A 24,240-nucleotide genomic window follows, 5' to 3' on the forward strand; every position below is an offset into this window, starting at 1 on the left:
AAGGCAGGGAGAAATTTCCAGCAATCCTGGCAACATTTGTTACATGCCCTCTGTTTTACTCTTTCTTTCATTTTAAAGAGACTTTAGCCTGTTTTTTCACTCTTCTTTTTTCATCCCCCTCATTGGCAAAAAGGAAAGTAATAAACAGGAATATAGACTCCAAAAAAAGGATTAGCTGAGTGTTCTTGCCTCTGAAATCCTCTCGAGTTGCCAGTAGCAAAATCACATCTAACGTGCTGTACGAGTGAGGACAAGTTTAGAAAGGAAACTTAAACGGGGCTCCAGAAAAACAACATCAGTCTGTAGTGAGTGAAAAAGGGAGTGAGACACACATGCAAAAAAAAAAAAAAACAGACAATGGGCGGGGATTTTTATCAGTTCCTCAAGGAAGTGTAATTCACATTATCTCATACAGAAAAAGAGCAATTTTCATAAGCAACTACCAACAAGGAACGTGCATGCAGTTCTTCTAGCTGAACTAACTTTTCTGGAGGCAAAGTGACAAGGACAACAACACAGGTAAGAAGAGAGCAGTTGCTTATACCTCCAAAGAAGGGCAGTTTGCTACTGATAGATAACTTGTTTTATCGCGTGTACTGTTTTACTCTTATCTCCTTCATCAGTAATTATACCCTGGCCTCCTGATGCCGGCAGTCCTGCAGGTCTGTAAAGCCTTTGAAGCACTGAGTTACTTTCTACTTCAATGCCAAATGACATGAATGGCAGATTTTGCTAAGAAAGAAAGAAAGAAAGAAAGAAAGAAAGAAAGAAAGAAAGAAAGAAAGAAAGAAAGAAAGAAAGAAAGAAAGAAATGTGCTTTTGTGTAACTACAGTTAGCATTCAAAAGAAGCAGGAAATAAAACAATTGTGCAAAAAGTGAAAAATTAGCAATTAAAGTACCCACTGAGATCTGTGATTAGCATCTTCTGTAGACTTCGGGTTAAGGATTATTAAATGTGGCCTAATGATTAAAGTATCAGCCTATTAACCACAAGCTTTTTAATTCAAATATAACCTCCTACTTTACTATATGTGGATGAGTCTATCAAGTATTCACCTGTGCATCAATACTAAAATAAAATCTCTAAAATTATGTGTAATTGCAGCTACTGTACATTAAAAATAGAACGCCTGTTATAAAATAGTATGAATGTTGAAAATAAATATATTACCATTATGTTGTTGTCACGAATATTGACTTGCTTGAAAAGGATGCTCAGCTGGACACATAACGACAGTTTGCCTAAGGAATAGCTGAAGATGAAACACAAGCTATCATACATCTCAGTACACCACATAACTTCTGCATTTAAGCTTTGTTGTTTCCTGTAAGGCTGCCCTTAAAAAAAAAAAAAAACAGAACATCTTGCAAAAAGAGTTTCATGGCAAGCTAAGGAACTTGAAACCACGTGTTAATAGTTAGGTGTGTTAGTATTACAGTAAAGTACACACCACCATAAACTTGTTTTCTCCAGCATACATATACATATACATATACATATACATATACATATACATATACATATACATATACATATGAAATACACTTTTCTAAGAAAAGAAAAAAAAAATCAGAAGATGCTATGCTCATTCTCAGCCTAGGATTTCATATTTGACCAGGTCTTAATGACCAACTAACTTTTTAATCTCTCCCTTCGTCTTTTCTAATGGAAACCTTTTCTCATCTACTCTCACATTTTCTTCTTTCATCTATCCTGACTTTGTTTCCTTCTTCCACTCCTATATTCAGTATGTTACTTGCTCTTTCCTTTTCAGTTGCACACCTGATGAAGGCTAGACAGCTGAAATGTTGCAGCTTTTACCTTCTTTCCTTTTCAGAATGGAAAATGTCCTCTAATTCTTTTTCCTTAAAAATCTACATCTACATCTATATCTGCATTTACATCTACATTTGCATTTACCTATACATATATACAGTACAATACATATACAGATGAAGACACAGATACAAATACAGATGCAGCTACATATACATATCGACAAGGGGAATCATTGTGGTATATTGGTTAGTGCTGTCACCTCGGGAAATCTAGCGACCTGAATATGAATCCTGCTCTAGACTGCTTTCTGGGTACAGTTTGTACATTCTCCTAGTGTGTTCTCTTGGCTAAATAAGCTCAATGTGTCAGTGTGTGTCAGTGGTCCAATGATAATAATAATAATAATACATTTTATTTATATAGCGCCTTTCCCATGCTCAAGGCGCTTCACAGAGTCTTAGAAAAAACAGTGGTCTAGTTCTTCATCCAGGGTTGGCTCCTACTGTGGGGGTTAGGCCCTGAATTGGCTTAGACAGGTTTGAGAATGTTACGATGTAATGTTAAATTATAATAATCAGATTATTAAATTGTACCATTTTAAGTATTTCTGTCTGTGATGTTACAAGCTTTCATTAGAACATTTCAGGTGAAACTTGTTGAATATAACATTCATTGTGATCATCATTGCTGCTGTTGATTAGTCAACCTAAATATAAATTTTAAAAATGTGTTACTTTTGTTTTATAATATTTTGAATAGTCTTTAACAAACATTGTTTCTCTTTAAGATATGGTTGAGGGCTGTACTAGAATTAGGCTGTTACTTGCAGTTGTAAATTAATAATGGAGTATAAGAGGATTCTCAGATACTCTTCGAGCTTCAATATAACAAAGAAAGAAGGCTTGGAATTCCCTACAGTGGACTGGCACTCCTTCTGGGTTGCTTTCTACCTTTTAAACTCAGTGTAGCTGATGAAGGCATTAATACCCAAAAACTCTGAGTTGATCAAAGCAGATTTGAAGATGGATACATGGAAGGATCTGTATGATTTATAATATTGGAACTGGATGATCCTTACATCCTTATAAGGAGGTATATGTGCATCATATTTATTCTTTCTTTCTTATCTATTAAGGGATTCACAGGGACCTTCAACATATTTCACCTGAATTGGGTGCTAGGCATGAAGAAACTTAATAGGAAACCAATTAAAATATCTGTGTGCAAATAGGAGATCCTACACATTTGAGTTTGGGTGTGCTTTGAAGGTGCCATGCAGTGGACTGCTGCTCCATGCACGGTTGATTGGTTACTACATTGTGTGCAGTGCTATAAGGATCTGAATTTTATTAAATTGGTAAGACAGCAAATGGATGATTTAAGCTTTTTTCTGTTTTATTATTTCAAACTTAAAGAAAATTTTCATGTGTAAAAAAGGAGCTCATAGACTTTTATTGTTTTACCAGGACAATATGAACATACCAGTGCAGCACAAATAGTTATATTAGATTTTCTGCTCTGTGCTTTTTGTGACTTTTTATTATGACTTAAAAACTAATACACAAACATTTCTATTCGTAAGTAGCTGTCCTCAGAAAAGTATTTGAATTTTATGTTATAGTATACTGCATCCATTAATGTTTTCCAAAAGATCTAGAGTGGTATTGTCAGGCCCCTCGTAGCTTCATCCCCTCTCAGACACTTCAGACTGTCTGTAGTGTACATCTTTAGATAAGCGTTCAAGCCACAAAGAGGCAGATAGAATTTAAATGCAAGTATTGAAATCAGTCTGTGACAAAAACCACTTTCAAGAGTATATTGAAGCTTTATCTCTTTATATAAATGTGTGTGCTTGATTTTTGACCGATTTTAAAGTAGTCAGCAGTTGCACCCAAAGTTCATACTATGGTTAAGATATGATACTGAGCACATAGGACTTCAGACATAAAAAGCCAACAAATCATTGTTGTCCATGTAATTGCATTAATTAGGCAATGTAAGGATTTATGCAGCAACACCTACTGGCATTCAGGGACATTGCAAATACAGTAGTTAAATAACAAAAAAGTTAACAATCCAAGTAATTGCAAAAGAGCCTGCATTGTAGGAGCTGGTCAGTTGCTTTAATTAATTGGCAAAGAAAAGCAAATACTTCAGATATTTTGAAAGAATTTTGTTTTAAAGACAGTGGAAGAATAAAAAAATATTAACACATAAATAAACAAATAAGTTAAGAAAAGCTGATCATATAAAATCCAGTAAAAATGTAAAAGGAGAAGAGATTTTTGCACTTTAAAAATGGCAATACTAGCACTAGCTCCTGTTATCATGATGAGTATGTAGACATGGTCATATTTTTAAACACTTCTCTGTAGTGCACAACTCCTGTAAGAGTCTTGTTCTGTGCTTGTTTATCAGTAAAATCAGTATTTTTGATACATGTGCCATAACTGAGCCTGTCTTCTTAATTAGCTCATTGATTCGGAGGGTTTCTTTTGAAATGATAGTGTAGAAAATGGCATTGGCCATCGCAATATTAAAGATGATGAAAAGATGTCACTACCCACTTTAAAGGAGTGCAATCTCCTAAGAAGAAATAATTAGCTCTGCCCATTCATGTATAGTTCCTCTGTGTTACGAGACCAGTCCAGCCTTTCATTGACGTGGGTTCCCAAAAGAGCACTTCTTCCTCCACTTCCACTTCTATATAGTTACTGGGTGGAGAGGCTCTTTGGTATGATGAAACTCTAATCAGGTCCTAGCTTTTGGTAATATTGAATTTTATTTGCACTAAGAAACAGTTCTTCTCCAGCTGACTCCTATAGTTTGTCTCACCCACCTGTCAAAACACTCTATTAATGTAAAGTCATCTGAGAATTTCTGAAAGTTACATGTCCTTGTATTATATTTATACTCTGAGATATACAGGGTGAGCAGAAAAGGTAACAGGACCTTTCCTTGTGGTGCAACCAGTGTCTCTCACATCCACATCAGAGCCTCACAAACTGTGATCTGCTGGCTCGTCCACCTGAATATCTTTGAGCTTATTACTTCACAGGATAGCTGGATTTCTATTCAGAAGCTTTAAGAAGCCTAATTATTCATTCATCTCTACATTTTCTCATTTACATTTGTTCAATATGGGCTTATGTGAGCTAGAGCCTACAGGGCACAAGGAAAAATCTAAACTTTATTAGAGGATACCAGTCCATCACAGGGTATTCTTCTTCTTTTCTTCTTTTTCTTTTGGCTGTTCCTGTTAGGGGTTGCCACAGCGGATCATCTTCTTCCATATCTTTCTATCCTCTACATCTTGCTGTGTGACACTCAGCACCTGCATGTCCTCTCTCACCACAGCCATAAACCTCCTCTAAGGCCTTCCTCTTTTCCTCTTCCCTGGCAGCTCTATCCTTAACATCCTTCTCACAATATACTCAGCATCTCTCCTCTGCACATATCCAGACCAATGCAATCTCACCTCTCTGACTTTGTCTCCCAACTGTCCAACCTGAGTCGACCCTCTAATGTACTCATTTCCAATCCTGTCCATCCTCTTCACACCCAATACAGGGTACTCTAATACTCACTAATTCAAACCAGTCTTGTTTAGAGAGCATGGTTTACCTAATATACGTGTCTTTGAGATGTAGAAAACAAGAGGGCCTAGAGAGAACACACAGAGAAAGAAACATGTGCACCTCACATACATTCAGTCTGAACCAAGTGTCATAATAGGCTTCCTGACACACTTCTGGAACTGTTTTTAGTCAAAACCAGTCTCACCTACACACATAACAAATAAGAAACAAAGCTTCATTCTTTGATTAGGAGATATAAATCCTTAGAGCCTTTATTTAACCTGTGGATGAGTCTATCCATTAAGCATCAATTTGAATTTAGAGGTGATCACATATATGAAGGATAAGTTTTGTTACATTTGTAAAGGGTGTGCTCTGAGCAGGCCAGTAGTGGCCTTGTAAATTTACATTAAAAGCCGATAGCATCAGAGCTTTCTCAAGAATATTAAGAGAGACTTACAGTTTATTATTTACTCCTATATGCATTTATCTAAGGCATCTATAGGCTTGCTCCAAATGATATTTCATTGTATTGTACAGTGACAATAAATGTATCTTGCATTTTGCAGTACTATCGGGTGAAATCTTCACAAAGTGTGACACTGTGCACAGACTTATGGTATACCTAGCCAAAGTTTGCTAAAGGTTTACATCATTTTTCACATTTTGTTAATTCAGTGGTCTTTGTCTGCATTACTCTGCAAATCTACACCTAATTCATCTCATTTGCGACAAATGAATTCTTAATGTTTGTTTTCACTGATCAGCATTTTCCTAAAATAAAAGTAATTGCTGAACTCTAATAAAGCTTTAGGAGTAGTATGGGAGCCGTTCATGGAACACAAAGGTACCCCAAGAAGATGAGACAACAACTTTGCAATATGTTTATACATCTCTGCCTAAGAAAACTCTTTAAATTGCTACAATTCATATTCTGTATAATTAAAGAAACATCACTGTTCTGTTGTATTTCACTGTCCTAGTTATATAAATTAGGACTCTCTCTCCAGTTTATGTCACATTATATCTCTGAAGTTCCTGCAGCTTTTCTTGGAACCTTATTTTTTTTTTACTCAGATACATTTCCAGGGGCCTTCTTGGATACGACCTTCTTGGGTGGATCCTTTTTTAGGTTTCTGGTCCATTCCTGAAAGAAAACAGAACATGTTTTGAGACAAATGAATTTCTTCATTATTTACTTTATGGATCTCCCAGTGCTCCAGCTTCTGACCACATAACATAAAAGTCAACATTATCAGAAGTGCTTAATCCGATTCAGGGTTTGGAGAGGACTAGTAGTGTCAGATTCAAGTCAGGAACCAATTCTGGATGGTGTGTCAGTCCAGTGCAGGGCCCACTAAGGCACACACACCCACAGAACCAAGTCAGAAACTTTACAGCAGGGGTCCTAAATCACAGACCTGGAGGGCCAGAGTGGCTGCAGGTTTTTGTTCCAACCCGGTTGCTTAATTAGAAAGCAATTTTTGCCAATAATTTAATTTCATGGCTTGTTAGTGCTTTAACTCTGCTATGTCAGGTAATTTTCATATCCTAGATTTTTTCCCCCTTTCTAAGGATATCATCCAAATGATTTGAAGGCTAAAATGGATGAGTAATTCTCAGTCCTTCACTTTTTTCTCTTCACTTTCCTTCCAAGTATTTAATTAAACGTTAATTAAATGGTAACAAGCTAAATGGAGAAATGCTGGCTACTTTTGTCATTGCCATTTTATTGCTAATAAGGAGCAATTAAAGACTAAAATAAGCAATAAGGGTTCAAAATCTTAATGAGCGAGACAACTAAAGTGACGCAGAAGTGTTACTTGAGCAATAAGTGTTTCTTATTAAGCAAGTGGGTTGGAGCAAAAACCTGCAGCCACTGTGGCCCTCCAGGACCGTGATTGAGGACCCTTGCTTTATAGGCTTGACTTTGGGAAGAAAGTGGGAGTATCCAGAGAAAAATTCCAATGCTGATATGGGGAGAATGTGCAAAATCCACATGGACAAAAACTAGACACAGGATTCAGCACCCTTGATGCCGGAAGCTTTAGGTAGCAGTGCTACTCACTGTATCCTCCTCATTCAAGCAACCTAGGTTTAATTTATATAGTGTCAATAACAGCACACTCAATCACAATTCATTTTGTACAGCAAATTAAATTATAAAACAGCATCCAATCGGTACAATAAAATGAAGACAGCAAAGATAAACATAAACGGAAGAAGTAGTCTCAAGTGTATGCATGAATGTGGTTTGCAGTGTGCTGGTTTCTGCCTTGCATCTGATATTCCTGAGTTTCCTGTGAGAATGCTATGGAAAAATTAGGTTAAAAAATCAATGCATGGATGAGGCTTTACCTATTTTTATTAACATTCATCTTTGTCACTGTATCATTGCTTTTTCAAATGGGTGTTTGTTCACAGCTGATTTCTTTTCAGCAGTCTGCCAGTAACTAATCATCTCACAGGCATCCTATATAATTCTGCTTTGTATTGCCCTTACACACAAAGCATCATTTGTCCTGACAATGTTAACAAGTGATGAATCCAGGGATGAAAGTTGCTCTTATACTATAATAAGCCACTGTAATATCATTATTCTTAAAACCTTTGAAAACATAATTATGCAATATGGTAAAGAAATGTGCTCAACTACTTCTTTTTCTGAATATCCTTATCAGTTATGCACCAGGCTCTCAACTACGATTAAGTTGCAAAATATGTTTTGTTTCTGTCCATGTCAAATCATGGTTTAAAATGTGATCCACTTATCATTTTTAATTAGATATAATATATCAACAATATACTCATCTTCTCTGATCATAGTTCACAAAGCATTTGGAGCCATGATCTTCTAACAAATGCTTATAATTACTCCATCATTCAGGAATACTAACTCTCTGGTAATTTTATATATCCCTATTATTGATTAGTTGTTGGTGGGACTAAAACTCAATAGAACTTCTCTAGTTAGCATTTAAAAAAAGACAAAATAAGTTTTTCAGGAAGGCCTATTAAGAACACGCCACATAGTTGTTACACCCTTAGCCGAGGGCTGGCACCAGGGAAAATCTGTAGGAGGCATCTGCAATTTTGAAAGATGAGTGATGTTTCAGTTGAAGCTTTACTTTCACTTTCAGTCCCAATGAACAGCAAGGTAAACTACAAATACTCCCTATTAAATTTTGGTATAACAAACTTCATCAGATTATTTATTTAAATAACCAGTATTTCATTATCTTATTAATTACAGTACCCCTGCTCAAATAAAATGGAATATGTTTAAATATTTGACTTCCTCCAACATTCACCTTCTTGAACAGATTCATAGTTGCCACACATTTATTAATGTTAATGCCAGATAAACACACTTTGTATGGAATTACCACATCTATATTGTACTTTGGATACTCAAATTCCATATGAATGGAAACAATACAAATTCAAAAAGAAAACAAAATTACCAGTAATAATTGATACATGAACGTAGACAAATTACTGCAAGAGATTTTTCCAAAAGTATGAAATCCTTTGTTTTTATTCCTACTTGAGGCATTTTAATAAAGTGCAGCGTCAGTGATGGTGTGAACTTGACGGATGTGCACTTCTTAGTGGGTGGGGCTAAACTTAGTGGGTGGGGCAGTTCATTATTTGCCTCAGAGTGGTATCAGTAACACAAAGCCGTATGCACAATGCAGAATGAGGTTATATACGGTATTATAACTGGGCTGGGAACTGAATACAGGTCCCTGAAAATGTAAACCTGTAATGAGAAGCCCTATACCACCATCTCTTACCGCTGAGGTGGAGGGTGTTGGAGCCTACATTTAGAAAAGCAGATACAAGGCAGAAACTCTAGATGCAATGGTAAAAGAGAAAAAAAACTAAGCAAAATAACATTTGTCTCTGACTCCATTCATTCATATTCTGCAAGGCCTACCGTCTCACACATGTCAAAGACTCACTTCTGTTCCACTTAACACAAAGCTTTTATGCTTTCTTCTTTTTTACTTTTTCAGAAGTGTCAATTCTTGAGGTTAAAGATCTTTTACAACAATACACCCTATTTGGCAATTCTGGTCTTTTTTATCTTAAGGAACTGATAAAACCTTCATAGTATCAGTCCATAAGTGTTTAGTGTTTATTAGTAAAAAACAATACAATTTCTTTTAAGCCTTAGAACTTCCATAGATAAATGAATGTTTATTCAAGAACCAAAGCACAAAACACATATAAGGCAGTTTTAAATTAAGGTGCTGTTCCAGTTGTTGTCATTGCTTCATTATTTGTTATTGTTTGATAATGAGTTTTTTTCTGTTTAACAGTAAGTAACATATGAAAATATACAGTATAGATAAAGTATATATTGCCCCAGGGTTGCATGTGGATATCATTCTGACAGAGCAGAGGCTGGCCTACTAACAAGGGCCTAAAGTCCTTTCATACATACCAAGTGTCCTGGTAATTACTTCTTTGGAGAGACAAATATTGGATAGTGGCAATGAGGGATGATAAATAATATAATTAACTTCCCCAGACTGCTATAGAGCAGCATGGGGATCCTGTACATTTTCTATTAGACCCTGCAATTAAAGAACTTTCAGGGTGGGTTCAAGTTTGCAGGAACCCCTACAGCCACTAGAGAGGAGTTCAGTGTCAGGCTCCCTAGCGAGAGGAATACTGACCCCCTTAAGTAGTTATGGAGGTTTACCCAATTTAAACCCATACCCTCTGGGAGTTTGTAGTCTGGAGGAGAGTAAGAGAAAAGCCTCGACTACCGGGAGGAAAAGAGGCCAGAATTCAGCGAAATGAGAGACAAAGACAAAGATGGAGGTAAACGTTGGAGTATTTGGTGCATACAGAGTTGGGTTAATGGGCAGTCGCCCTACCAGGTAGGGCTTTACATGTTCAGTGAGACCAAGAGAGGCAGTAGGTATTTTCTATATTTATTTACCTTGTATTGTATTCACTTTCTGTGTATATCTATCTCTCCTATTATTTCTTTAATAAACCTTGCCATTCTTTGGGTTGGAAATGACTAAAAGTTGCTCTTGTGTTCCACAAAATGTTTAAGAATATATCAATTGTAAAGGGATGCATTTGTATATTACAATAATGTATTAAAACTAATAAGTTCATTTTTAACAGAAAACACATATCATGTAAGTGCTTGATAAATAAATTATCAGTCAACATACCTTTTTGTCATGTTGACATTTAAAGTGGAGTCATTTCTTCATGATCATCATTAAATATTGTTTCCTTACAGACTCATTCAGGATACATCTTTAAAGAACTTAAAATCTTAGCAGTGGAGAATGTGCCACTTTCAGTAACATAAAGAATGAAAAAAAAATCCAGCTATAGACAGAATGGAAAAACTCCTTCTAGATCTCTCCTCTACCTTTCACATGGTCGATTGTCAGATTCTGCGTGCCACCTTCTCTGACCTTTGTCCTACCTCTTGGGCAGATCATACAGACAAACACGGGGGTGTCTTAAGGAATGGTCCTGGGACCTCTCCTCCTCTCTCTATAAACTACTTCATCAAGACCCTGTTCTTCCAGTTTTCTCTTATCAGTGCTATGCTGTTGATCTGCTGCTCTATCTTTTGTCCTCTCCAGAATACCACATGGCGTCAGCTAGAATCTTAGCATGTCTCACTGATATTGCAACTTGGATGAAGGAGCACTATCTCCAGCTCAATCACACAACTATAGACATTCTTGTTATGCCATTACATCCTTCTTTTTAACAGCCGAGCTCTGTTCAGATTGTCTCATTATTACTAACACCCACCAAGTCTGTACACAACCTTGGGGTGGTGATAAATGACCAACTGTCTTTCACTGACCATGTCTTATGTGGTCTTGCAGATTTACTCTACACATCATCTGCAGGATCAGACCATATTTGACAGAGTATGCAGCCCAGCTCCCAGTCCAGGCCCTGGTCTTGTCACATATGGACTACTGTATCTATCTGTTGGCAGGGGAACCGGCAGGTGACACCAACAAGCTGCAGATGATTCATAATGCAGCAGCATGTCTGTTGTTCAGCCAGCCAAGGAGGGCACACGTCACTGCTCTTTTCAGTTCACTACTTTGATTCCCTGTAGCAGCAGCACATATTAAGTTCAAGTCCTGATGCTTGCCTACAGAGTAGTCAATTGGTCAGCACCTAGGTACATGGAGAGATCCTATGTTCCTTCTCACCCACCCAGATCTGCTAAATAACGGAATCTGGTGATGCCACCTCTACGCGGCTTCAAATCTCAATCCAAACACATGTAGCTGCCCACCTCCATTTCAAATTCTGACTCCTACTATTTACGAAGTGTTTGAAGACTCTGTTGTTTGATGAATTTCTGACTAATTGATAATGGCTTTGTTAGGTTTTGCAACCATAGGACTATAACTCACTTTTACTTTATCTGAGGTCTTTACTTGTGATAAACAACTTTGTACCTCTGTCCTGTAACTCTTCCAGACTGATGTTTACTTGATTGTGTAATTTGTAAGTCAGTTTCAATAAAAGTGTCTGCTAAGCAAATAAATGTAAATCTAGTTTACCTTCATATACTTAAAAAATCCATTTAGAGAATTAAGATTTTATAGGAATGTTACTTTTCTCTTCCTTGGAAAAATCTACAGAGTTCTCTGTGTTGATTATGAAGGCTGAATAAAAAGTTTCGTCATTACAATTAAGGCAGTTGATTGACAGACATGCCAAGTGATGGTAGTGTACTGAGGTCAGTCGCATTGATTGCTACTTTATTTGTGACCTTTTTTTCAGCATTAATTGTTTTTAAAATGTAGATGTTGGTTTACTTAGTGCCTTGCAACACTTAATACTGCAAAACCTTTCTTTAAAAACTGTTTTACTAACTATTTTTCATTTGCACAAACAGGAGGAGTGAGAGTGCTGTGGGGAGTTTATAATATTATAGTTACTATCACTACAGGACATCCACTGATTTGGTGGCCTGCCATGCACCGCTTACTTTGGCTGTACTGTCTGATACAAAAAGTTGACAAATATTGGAGAACAAAAATGTTTTAGTGTTCCAAATTTTGACTTTAATTTATTTTTGTTCATTATCCATAGTATATACGTATATGTATTTAAGCTAAATAAATATGACTGTGATGAAGAGATAGACCTCGGTTGTACCGGACAAGACAGTGGTCAGTGCTCCATTCCCATTCTTGCTACTCTCTGTATGTTGTTTACATGGTGTCCTCCAGTTTACTCCCCACGTTATATTAAATGTTGACTCCATGTTGTCCCTGCAGTGGATTGATGTGAGATCCATCACTAGTTACCTCTTTTGTGTTTAATTCTCATCTCGTTGCTATCTTTTTATGGATAATATGGGACAGGCAAAATGAATATCTTCATCTGTTTTATTTTGTTAACTTCTTGCTTCTTCACTCACTTGGAAAATGTTAAATGGGGAGTTTAAAAAGCTTAAAGAAAATGAGTATGAAAAATCTCTAAACATTAATGCCTTCCTCTGTAAGCACACAAAAAGAAATATGCACACTAGTAAAAAAAGTGCTTAATAATATTGTAGAGCTGTTTTTTTGTTGTTTAAATTATTCATTCTTTCATTTTCTAATCTGTTTATCCAATTAAGTGTTGCAAAATTCAAAAATTAAGTTTAAACTAGTAGAATCTTTTGTGAGATTAACTTTACTGTGTTTCCGAAAATAATAGATTGGGTCATACACAGTGAAGTAAAGTACCTGGAATTTCAAGAGTTAGCTCACTGCCAGTTGCTGCTGGTAGGGCAAGCTGATACAGGTAACCTTAATTATATTGCAAGGGCAGTGAAGAGAATCCAGCTATGTGAAGAATTTCTGGATCAATCTATAGTATGGAAGGCATTTCAAAGCTGAAATAACAGACAGCACAGAAACGTTAAGGTTTTAGTTTTGCCAGTGTTACAGTTAGACACAGAGGCATTTTAATGTGCTGGTCCAAAATCAGAAGATATCATTCAAGGTGGACCATGCAATTGCACAACAAACAATTCTGATTTATGGGGCAAAAAAGTGGCTGTAAGAAATGCTGTCCAGAAACATAAAAATGGCAGCAAAAAATATGAGCAATAACCAACAAGCAAACATGCTTCATGCAGTGAACAAATTGTTGTTTCACTTCCTTAGACCATAATAATAAATTTTACTGAAACTAGTGATGTGATTTTTAACTTTTTCATTATTCGGCTTACTAAAAAAAATCTTTTTCAACTTATGAACTTTATAGTAGAGATTCATCTCATGGTAGCCCATGTATGAAACCTCTGTCAAGCCACTTCCCTCGGTGAAGGAGATTCTCTATATGTGTGGAATCATCTGATCCATGATCTGTATATAGCAGGGCATCTAAAAATTACAAGTACTTGGATGTTTTTCATGGATGTTCTCTTGGTGGAGGGTCTGATGCTAACTTTATATGTTTGCAAAAGTGAATCCACCTGGCATTAAAACACTTGGTGTATGTCACCCAGGGATAATTCTAAAGGCAGAGATGTTCTATGAGTGACAGGCCATATATGTAATGCAGAATCTCCTTTGATGCCATCATAGTGCTCAAGCTATCCCTCTATAAGGTTATACAGTAGTGAGAATGCAAAGTTTAATACAGCTCTCAGTTTAGTTTTACGTTTGTGAGATCAAAGGAACTGACAAAGCAGAGAACAGGTAAACAGTGCACTAGACAGTGCACGCTTAAATGTGGAGACATGAAAAGTGCAACAAAAACAGAAATTAGGGGAAAAGTCAAAGTTTACATAGTCAGTTCAGCATGTTTAATGAATTTATAAGGTTGAGTAGACCATGGAGCTAACACCCGAGGTGAAACAATGTCTGAAATCTCTGCTGTGAACATTTGTGACCAACTAGAATGTCTCTCCAAGGAAGTCTGAAAATGCAAACCATGCATTAAAGAAGGGTCAATTGATCAGACAAACTTTCAGAATAGTAGTTGTGAGTGCTTTCTTCGGTAATCTAATTTTTTTTAAATTTTACTTTTAATAACTTTTTATAAAAAAGTCATAATTTAATTCTCAATAAGCCTGTAACCACCTGCTTAAATACCTCTAACACATATCAAATGGATGCTGGTGCAGTGGTGGAGCTGCAGCTGGAAAGCATGCCTATGAACCAATGCAAAACTGGTACTGAATGATGGCATGAAAGAAGCAATGAAAATAAGAATAAAAATAATTTTCAATAAAACAAATCAGGAAAAAAAAGCCCAAAACACTCCAAAATACTCTTAAAACAGTTGCAGATTTTGACTTTCAAAACAACAGCAATTCAGTCATAGATAATATTAAAGCTCCTGAAAGCATCAATTATTATCTCAGTTATAACAATAGAACGTGTTTATTGAGTTACAGAAAATAAGTGACAGTGTGCATTACAGATCTGTGGTCAGCACCAGCACTCATGAGGTCATCCAGGTCATTTCTTTATTTATTTTTTTTGGCTGTGATGTTTTTTGCGGTAGAAGAAGCTAAAACATCTACTAAGGTGGAGGTTAATGTTGAAATTATGATTTTATTACACATGCACAAAGTTGTTCTCTTGTGATTAAACCTCTTTGAAGAAATACAAATGTGTAGTGCTACTTTATTCTATGGGCTCGATGAGAGTTATCAAGATAAATTAAATTAAAAAAATGACAAACTCTGTCTGCTGTTTCCCCAATCACTTAATCTCCTAAGTTTTGATTTCTCTAAATGTCCTTCTCAGTTATTTTTGGATATACAGTAAATCTATGTATAACGTTAAGTCTATTTCTCTTTTCCCTCCAGAAAGTAACTTTCTTTTGCTGATGCATGAAATGGTTTATGGTTAGCTTTTGCTATTTCTTTGCCTACTACATTGCTAGGTGTTTTTCATGTACTGTGAATTATGGTATATTTTTCAAAACATTGGTGAATAATTGCCAAATTTTCATAGCCTCACTATGACATTGTCTGGCTTGAGTCTCGAGTACAAACAGACATCTTAGATATAGGAGTAAACCTCACAGTTAATAACAGTGTCAAAAGTTATATGTGGCATACATGTGAGCAGAGAGTATCGTGGATAACCGATGTGGATGTGTGGTCGTAGAATGTATGGCAGTGATTCCCAAGTTCAGTTCTGTGGCTGCAAGTTTTGTCCCAACCAGCTGCAAGTTTTGTACACAATCAGCATGTGATTCCATCTCTGATTGACCCAATTGTGAAACTGTCATTTCTCCTTCTTTTATTCTGCATTTAGAAAAGTACTGTAGCTTTAGGGTGGCACCGTGGTAGCACTGCTGCCTTGCAGTAAGGAGACCTGGGTTTGCTTCCCGGGTCCTCTCTATGTGGAGTTTGCATGTTCTCCCCGTTTCCTCCCACAGTCCAAAGACATGCAGGTTAGGTGCATTGGTGATCCTATATTGTGCTTGGTGTGCCCTGCGGTGGCCCTGTGTTAGGATATAGCGGGTTGGACAATGACTGACTGTAGCTTTATGAGGAATTTTTGTGTCACTGTTTTAAATCTTTAACTATCTTTTAGCACTGTTCTATTACTCCTTCTGTACTGTGTTTCTTCAGAGAATCCTTGGGTACCATTGGTTTGACTTTGTGTCAGATGAGTCCCGAATGAGGCCCATTATCTGCCGGGGGTGATCCGGCTTGCAGGATCCTCTTTGAGGCCAAGGGGACGCCCATGTAACACCTGGCTGTTGCAGATGGATGGTAATTTCCGAAGGGTGAGACTGGACCGCGTGTCTGCTGTGGGGTTGCCAACCGGAATCCCGAGCTGTTTCATTGTGTGGTGGGTCCAGCAACGTGCTGTACCAGCAGTGTGCTATCCATTATGATGTTTCAAAACCAGGTTTGTACTTTACTGTGTTGCAGAGAACTACAACCTATACCAGAAGCATATATTAAACTAGATTTTCTAGTTAACATAATCACACTTGCTTGGCAAATTTACAAACTTACAGATTTACAGAAAATCACACAGACATGAGAATAATTTACAAAGTGCATGAACAGTGGCCAGTTCCAGAATCAAACTCAAATCTTGACATTATGTCTAACCACTGTGTCACCATGAATCAATCTCCATGATGTACAATGCTTTATAGCATCTTATTGCAATATACTATATACTCATATACAGGTAGTCCCCAGGTTACGGACACCCGACCTACAACATACGAACAGGGCCGCAGCTGCGACACATGCGCCTCAGTAACTACCGCTCTGTCATCTTTGGCCCGGGGAAGCTGCAAGCGGTGGCTGGACGGAGGCTGGAGGGGATTGATTTCACTGCTCGCGCAATGTAGTGTCCGTTGGACGGCTCCTGAAGGCAAGCGGTTTCACTGCCTGCCCCCTGCTGCAAGTGGTGACCATGTTGCGGCTGAACGGAAGCCATTGAGGGTGAACGGGGAGGCGGGGGTAGCATTGTAGTGTGCCTCGGATGGCTGCATGTTGAATGGGGGCGGTGGTGCGGTGGGACACTGTAGGCAGCATACTGTAGTGGAGGTGACCGTGATGTGGGCTGGTGATGAACCGCCCCTCGCTGCCCCCATTCATTCTCAATAGCAAGCCTGCTTGTACTGTTACGCACATAGCAGAAAGTTGTCTCTTGTCAGTACAGGGTGGTCCAGATCTAATTCTGCAGATCCAGGTCCTCTGGATGACTTTGATTTATGCGGGGGCGATTCCAGTTTGGCGCAAAGACAATTCTTCGTGTTGTCAGTTCGCACACTTCTTGATGGTCCGGGATTTTTCGGGTGATTTTCTATGTAATAAACTGAGTAAGTTATAGCGTAATGAAAATTGCATAATTAGATCTGGACCATCAGACGTGTTGACGACTGGTGTCTTCCTGCTGTGATAGCGTGTACAGTGCTGTGCAGAAGAGCTCATCTTAACCTTTTGTCTTCACCCTTCAAGAATGTCTCTGAAACACAAATCTGATGCGAGTGCTGGTGCTACAGTAAAGAAGAGAAAAACCATCACCATTGAAAATAAAGTAGAAATAATAAAAAGGTTAGAAAGAGGTGAAACTCCATCATTCATTGGCAGAGCACTTGGTTACAGTCGGTCAACAATAACATTTATTAAAGTAATGTACCTGTTCCAACTTACATACAAATTCAACTTAAGTACAAACCTACAGTCCCTATCTCGTACGTAACCCGGGGACTGCCTGTACAAGAGAAGATGCGAAGAAGGAGAGAATGCTTAACAGATACTCGGCAAAAAAGTAGGAGTGACTATAAAGTAAAATCAAACCCTGTTTGCCTTTGCATTTATTTGCTCTTATGTTTACATGTTCTTACTTGTTGTAGTGTAAACATGACAAGGAAATGTTGCGGCAATCTGGTTTGACTCCAGCTCACTAACATTTGTAAGGTGCAAAATACAGTGTTATTTATTTATTTATTGTTAACTCAAACTAAATATCCACCAACTAAATTCTTCCAGAAAGGAGATATCAAACAACATAAATGCAAAGAGATTTTATTAAATACTAGCTATGTAAGCCCATGCTGTAAAAAGCCTGGGGTCCTAGAAATTGAAATTATCAGAAAAAAAATTGAAATGTAGAGATGTCAGGTAATTGAAAGGGACTACTGTGGGCATCTCTCTCCTAGGAGGTTTTGTGTTTCCGACGTGCTCGCATCACTTGTGCATTAGCAGAGAGAGGAAAAGTAGAAGGGATACCATTTTTCTGAAGTTAGCGGCTAAGCGACTTTGTCTTTCTTCGGAGGTTTCGTTTTGCTGACATGCTCACATCGCTTGTGGATTAGCGGCGGGAGGAAAAGTAAAAGGGTTACTGTTTTGCCGATGTTAGTGGCTAACCAACTTTGTCTTTCTTCTGAGGTTTCGTTTTGTTCTCATGCTGGCCTCGCTTGTGTTATTAGCAGCTAAGCAAGTTTTCCGTTTCCTCTGTGGTGGATCCCTTACCCTGACTTCACCTCTCACTTCTGGGCTGGACAAACACACACACACTTCCATGCGTAGACGCTTATATATAAGATGATGTAAATAAATGAGAATGAGATTAATGAAAAACATTGAATTAAACACAAAATATACCAAAACACTATATACGTCACCATGCATTACCCTAGCATGGTGACGTTCCAATGTACCACAATCCACGCTACAGTACAAGAGCCTGATGAAAAAAAATGTCAACTAAATGTCCTGATGTCAGCCCCCAAACATATCAAACAATTTTCTCCTGTCATTGAAGGTTTTTTGTCACACGCATTAGGATCTATGGATGATTCCACTAAAATCTTGCAGGTTGTTTGTTAAAGTTACTACCCTAGACGCACTGTAACTCCATGTCTGGTCATTTTAAAATCTAACAAAATTCACTGAATTGTCGATCCTAGGGCTTGGTCCAGCAAACTGTAACAAAAATACTCCTTTCTCTTCTTCTTATTCCTTGTCTTTCCTTTTCTTCCTTGTTCTTTTTATTAGCTGTCACTTTTCAAACACTCTCTCTCAGTGTGTGAAATACTCCATTGGCTCCCTTTAGTGCTCTAGTATTGGCTGAATACGGAACTTTTACTCTGGTATTGTGAAATAAACAATTATTTATCTATAGAGAATGTTATTAGTTAGGATAAGTGTATCACAAGTAGTCAAATCGCATTATACTTGGATATGGCACACAACTTTTTGCTTTTGACCAGCATCAGGCAGAACAGCCACTTTTCACAACATATTTCTTGACTAAAATGTCTGTTTTATCATGAGGATAATGATAATTACAATTCACCACCCTGCCAGAGCAGCGCCTCAGCTCTGGTTCGGTAAGGGCACAGAGGGCAGGTCAGTGTGAAGGTGAAGTGGTGTTCCTGTTCAAACAAGAACACTGTTTACAGCACAGTATCAGCAGTTGCCTTCACTTTTTGCTATCTACCATCCCACTTTTCAGCATCACTCAGTCCAAGCTGAGCAGTAAGAACAGTGTGAAACTCCTGTTTGTATTTCTTTGCTGAAAAGTCTCAGGGCTGTTTCTTGAATCCTCTTGATGCTTGTCAAAGGACACACTTCCATTCCTTGTCAGATGGACTGCTACCACTCAAACATCCATCTCCACACTTCCTTGGAAGGGCTCTCTTTCATGGGCACAGAGTGATTCATGAGCACATAGCATGTTTGTGAAATTTATTCCAAGGTACCCTTACAATTTTGATTTTTCAGAGTTTCAGAATGTCAAAAGGGTTAGTTACTTAGATGGACCCTCCGTTATTACTGACCTTGTTCTTGCTGCATTTCCAACAGAGTGTTTGCCCACATTTGCAGAGTGAGTAAATTAAACTGCTACAAATGAACATAAGCAAAATGAATGTTTGCTTCGGTATGAGTCAAATTAAACTAATCTACAGTAAATAATTTCTTACACATAGAAAGTAAAAAACGTTCCAAGTTCTGTAAATCTAATTTTAAGGGATGTCTGCAGGTAGAAAGCATATCTTAAGAGAAGGAATTGGCACTCCTAATCGACTAATCAATTCCATCTACATGGTGACAGTAAATGGAAGCCTTTAAAAAGACTATCAGGATTTTGAATTATGAAATATTTTATGTGGAATACATCTAATGTATGAGAATATTTAAATTGTGTGCGCTATTGGCCTCCTTATTAAAAAAAGAGCGGATACAGGGAATGACTTGTGAGGACTTATTGAAGGAGTTCAATCTTTTTGGTGTAGCCTCCTTAGCATTATGTTTACCCCTAGAAAAACAAGATGAAAACATTGATTTTTTTTGATTTTTTTAAAAAGAAACAATATTATTATTTGTAACAGAATCACGTAAACACTAAAACCTCAACATAAATAGAGTAGGAAAAGTATGTTTATTGTCCGCGCCTGTAGTAAAACACGTCCTTTGTGTTATATGTTTTGAAACAGTCACCTGTCCACATCTCTACTTTGCAGTCCGGACAGTAGAAGCGTGTTTCTTTTGCGCACTTTTCTTATAATTATATTTTTCCGTTGCTTGTGCCTGAGTGGATAGAATATCAGTGTCTGATGATCAACACGTCCATTGCATTATTATAGGCTACCACATCAAAGGCTTAGTGACTTCCACATTTCCCTTTAAATAAACATTGACATTTGCTAAATTATGAATAGTGCTTAGGGGGCTAACGTCCTCCTTGTCCTTCTACTTAAATCATAATCATTTTGCCCTTTTTTCCATGAAAGTACTTGAACCTCGATGAACCTTCACGGGAACAAATTCTGCTGGCATATCACGGCAGTTTGATCATAAAATCCTGTGTACATTGGCTTTACAATCTGCGTCAACATTTGGTGACAATTCACATCGTCACCACAATTGCTTGATTCTACTAATAGTTCAGTTTCAGTTGGTTCTAAAACTGCCTTTACAGCTTTTCACTTATATGCCGTTGTGTTTTTTGTTGAAGGCTCCGCCTGCCCATAAATATTTATGAGTTACTATTGTGATAAATAACCAAGCCTTGACACAAAAAGAGAATTGTGGCAGCCTCCCATATACTTGGAAATGGCTGCAAAAATTGAAGAAGGAGGTTACAAAATAGTTTACAGACAAGTGTCCAAAACAGAACAGAGGAAGTGATGTCTTCAAGGGTGGAACTGGAAGTGACGTTGAAGCACTTAGGTGGAATTTCCAGTATTTGGTCTGCAGGGAAAAAAGAGAAAGGGTCAGTGCACTCTGCCACCCCCTGGTCTGACCGGGAATTACCTTCTTTCAAGCCCTTCAGCTGCCTCCCGTACGCACGTGTGTGACACGATTCAGTGGCAGAATGCATAGAAAAATGTGTTTTTATTTATTTATTTTTTTGCAGAATTTTATTTCACCTATAAAATGGCTGAAGAATGCTGCCTTGAATGTTATTTGGGCTTTACACTCCATATCTCATCAATATATGCTAACTTGAGTACTATTTGGGATGATCCATATTTACATTGAATTTCAGCCTTGAATGATCCTTGGGGTTAACACCAAGGAGGTTGAGCAAAAAGAGGTTAAGAGGTGACAAGACAGAAATGTTGATAATTATGGAAGAAATATGAAGTGTGCAAGCCAGCAGTTACTTTAAAATAAGCTCAACAAGAAAACTAGAGAAGGAATGGGTGCTGGTTAAGTGTAAATTTTGTACAAATGTTAGACAAAAATTTCTTCACACAGAGAGCACTGTAGATACATGAAACACAATAACTAATAATGCAGTTGAACTTATTACCTTGTAGGCCTTGAAAGTGGAGGTGACTAACAAGCCATGTTGGGTTACCAATTGATTTTGAATGTACATCTTTGGAAAGTTGGAGGAAAACTGGAGTGCCCAAAGAAAAACCTGGCGAGCCATGGGGAGAACACACACTCCACACAGACAGTGTTTTGGCCATCCTAGCACCCATTTTAGCATTCTTTGTTTAAACACACAATTAATATGGAACATAGTGAAGTAAAGTTTCTCCTTTACAGTTTTCTTGCATTTTGCAACTGACAAATCGTTCATTTGACTCAATGTGAAACTTTTCTGTTTTATTTGTTCCCACTTTTAGCCGCTTTCATTCACAACCTACTTTTATGCTTTAAATGTCAAGTGCCTTTTGCTACTATCTGTACGTGTGAGACCCCGGACATAGTCTATCACACAGACACTTTCAGTTCTGCTTAAGTGCTCTTGACATAACTAAATCTTTAGAGGGAAAGCAAAGGCACTGTTAAATGCTAATGTTTAGAAACAGAAGGTCAAAGATGCTATGAAACATCAGATATCTCTCTCTCTGTCCATTTATACTCAGTGAGCACTTTTAGGTACATCTTTGTAGTACCACAATAGTCTGGATTCTTTAAGGCATGGATTCAAAATGTTGCAGGAAAACATTCTTTAGGGTTATGGTTTCAGGCTGACTAGATAGCACAATTAAGTTTTTGTCCACTGCTTCATGCTGCAAACCTCGCACTGTACCTCATTCAAAATTTTCTGAAGTGGATTGAGATCTGAGAACTGTGAATGTATTTGGAGTAAACTGATGACATTGTCATTTTCATGGAAGTAGTCTGTGATGATGTATCCTCTGTGATATGGTGCTTCCCCCTAGAAATTTCTGTTCAAAAGAGGGTCCACTAGTAAATGGGAGCATGTGGTCAGCAAAAATGCATAGTTGTATTATAGCACTCAACTGGTATGAAGAGGTCTAATATGCAACAGAGCATTTTTCGCACCGTTACAGGACCTCCAACAGCCAGTATCATTGGTGCAAGGCAGAATCGATCCAGGGATTCTTGTTCTTTTTAGAAAATTCTGATCCTATCATCTGCATGTCTTACAATAAGTAAAGATTTCTTAGACCAGGCAACATTTTTATAATCTTCATTTGCCCAGTTTTTTGTACATGAATGCCTACTATATTCCCGTTTTCCTGTTATTAGCTGACAAGAATTAAACCTTTTTCTGCTGTAGTCCGTCTGCTTCACGGTCTGACATTTTGTACAGTCATAGATACCCATCTCAACACCACTGTTGTAAAGAGGTGTTGCTTGAGTATTTGTGGCCTTTCTGTTAGCTTAAATAAACCTGGCTATTCTCCACTGACCTGTAACATTTCCACAACTATTTCTTACTGGATTTTGCATGTTTATTTACCACACTATTATCTGTAAACTCTAGAGACAGCAGTGGAACATGGTGGAATCACCATGATCAAAGTTGCATATGTTATCCATTGTACTGCTTGAAGAACGACGACTTAACTTTATTTGAATGCTATACAGTATATATATATAAATATATATATATAAATACAGTACACCCCCAAAATTCGCGGGGGTTACATTCCTAGAGCACCTGCAAATTGTGAAAAACCACAAATTTTGGATGTGGTTAAAAAATGCCTATTTTCATAGTTTAAACCCTAAATATGTCCCCAAAACACTTCAATTTAATTTCAAACTCAGCTTAATACATTACCTAAAGTTAAAGAATGTAACGGGAAACCTGTATACTGTACTGCTATGTCTCCCGCAGTGCTAGATTGTAAAATACCGATGTTACCGCTATATGTACTGTAATTCATGCAAGCATTTTCATTGCCAGAAGCCTTAGACGGTGCAGCTTGTTTCAGCGACATCTTGGGGATTTAACCCTTAAACTGCCATATACTTGGGGGTTAATGCATCCCTGGACGCCAAATACTTTTTTGCTGCACTTTAAGTAAACGTCACAATTAACAAAGAAAAAGTGAAATTTTAATGGAACACTTTTTTCATGCAAAGAGCATCACAGTTACTGCAACACTATCATTTTACACACTGCTAATGAACTATTTAAAAAAAACTACTGGAACAATATGTACAAATTGCAACTGACGCCATGGATGTAAATCACTGAGCCAACTGCACTTGAACTGGCTGCACACAAGTACACAGAGGTAAGCGCTGACTCTGGCAGGCTAGTCTTAGTGCAGCTGCAGGGTCTCACGCTTGGGTCACAGAAACACAGGAGATTGTAGAGACAGGAACTTTATTTAAACACTTCAAAGAAACCTGTCTCTTTCAGAAGTAAAACGAGCTCAGTATGCAGTTAGTTATCGATTAAACAATAGACAAACATCATAGGGGAGCACAACCCCCAACAGGAGCAGAGAATATCTGGGGAGGAGAGAGAAACATAGCAATCAGCCAAAAAGGACAGGTGCTGTTCAGGCTTTTAAGTAAATGGAAAACACAAGAACACTCAGCTGGAGATGTATCACAGTCAATCAGCAACAAGGAGAAATGAATAACGCTGTAGCGGTCCAGTGCTGCCAAGATTCAACCATCAAGAAGACAGTGATTTATTTATTTTTATGGTGGAGAT

General features: G+C 37.7%; 1 protein-coding gene across 1 annotated transcript in view; it reads left to right on the forward strand.

The window, feature by feature from the left end:
• Positions 1-284: 284 nt before the first annotated feature.
• tnfaip8l2b (tumor necrosis factor, alpha-induced protein 8-like 2b) overlaps positions 285-24,240 on the forward strand; it is a 79,023-nt gene continuing 55,067 nt past the window's right edge. Inside the window, exon 1 of the mRNA XM_028793963.2 lies at positions 285-519. The gene's annotated coding sequence lies outside the window, so the exon portion shown is untranslated. The remainder of the gene's footprint in view (positions 520-24,240) is intronic.

This window comes from Erpetoichthys calabaricus, chromosome 2 (genome assembly GCF_900747795.2).
Source record: "Erpetoichthys calabaricus chromosome 2, fErpCal1.3, whole genome shotgun sequence".
In the NCBI taxonomy this organism is placed as follows: domain Eukaryota; kingdom Metazoa; phylum Chordata; class Cladistia; order Polypteriformes; family Polypteridae; genus Erpetoichthys; species Erpetoichthys calabaricus.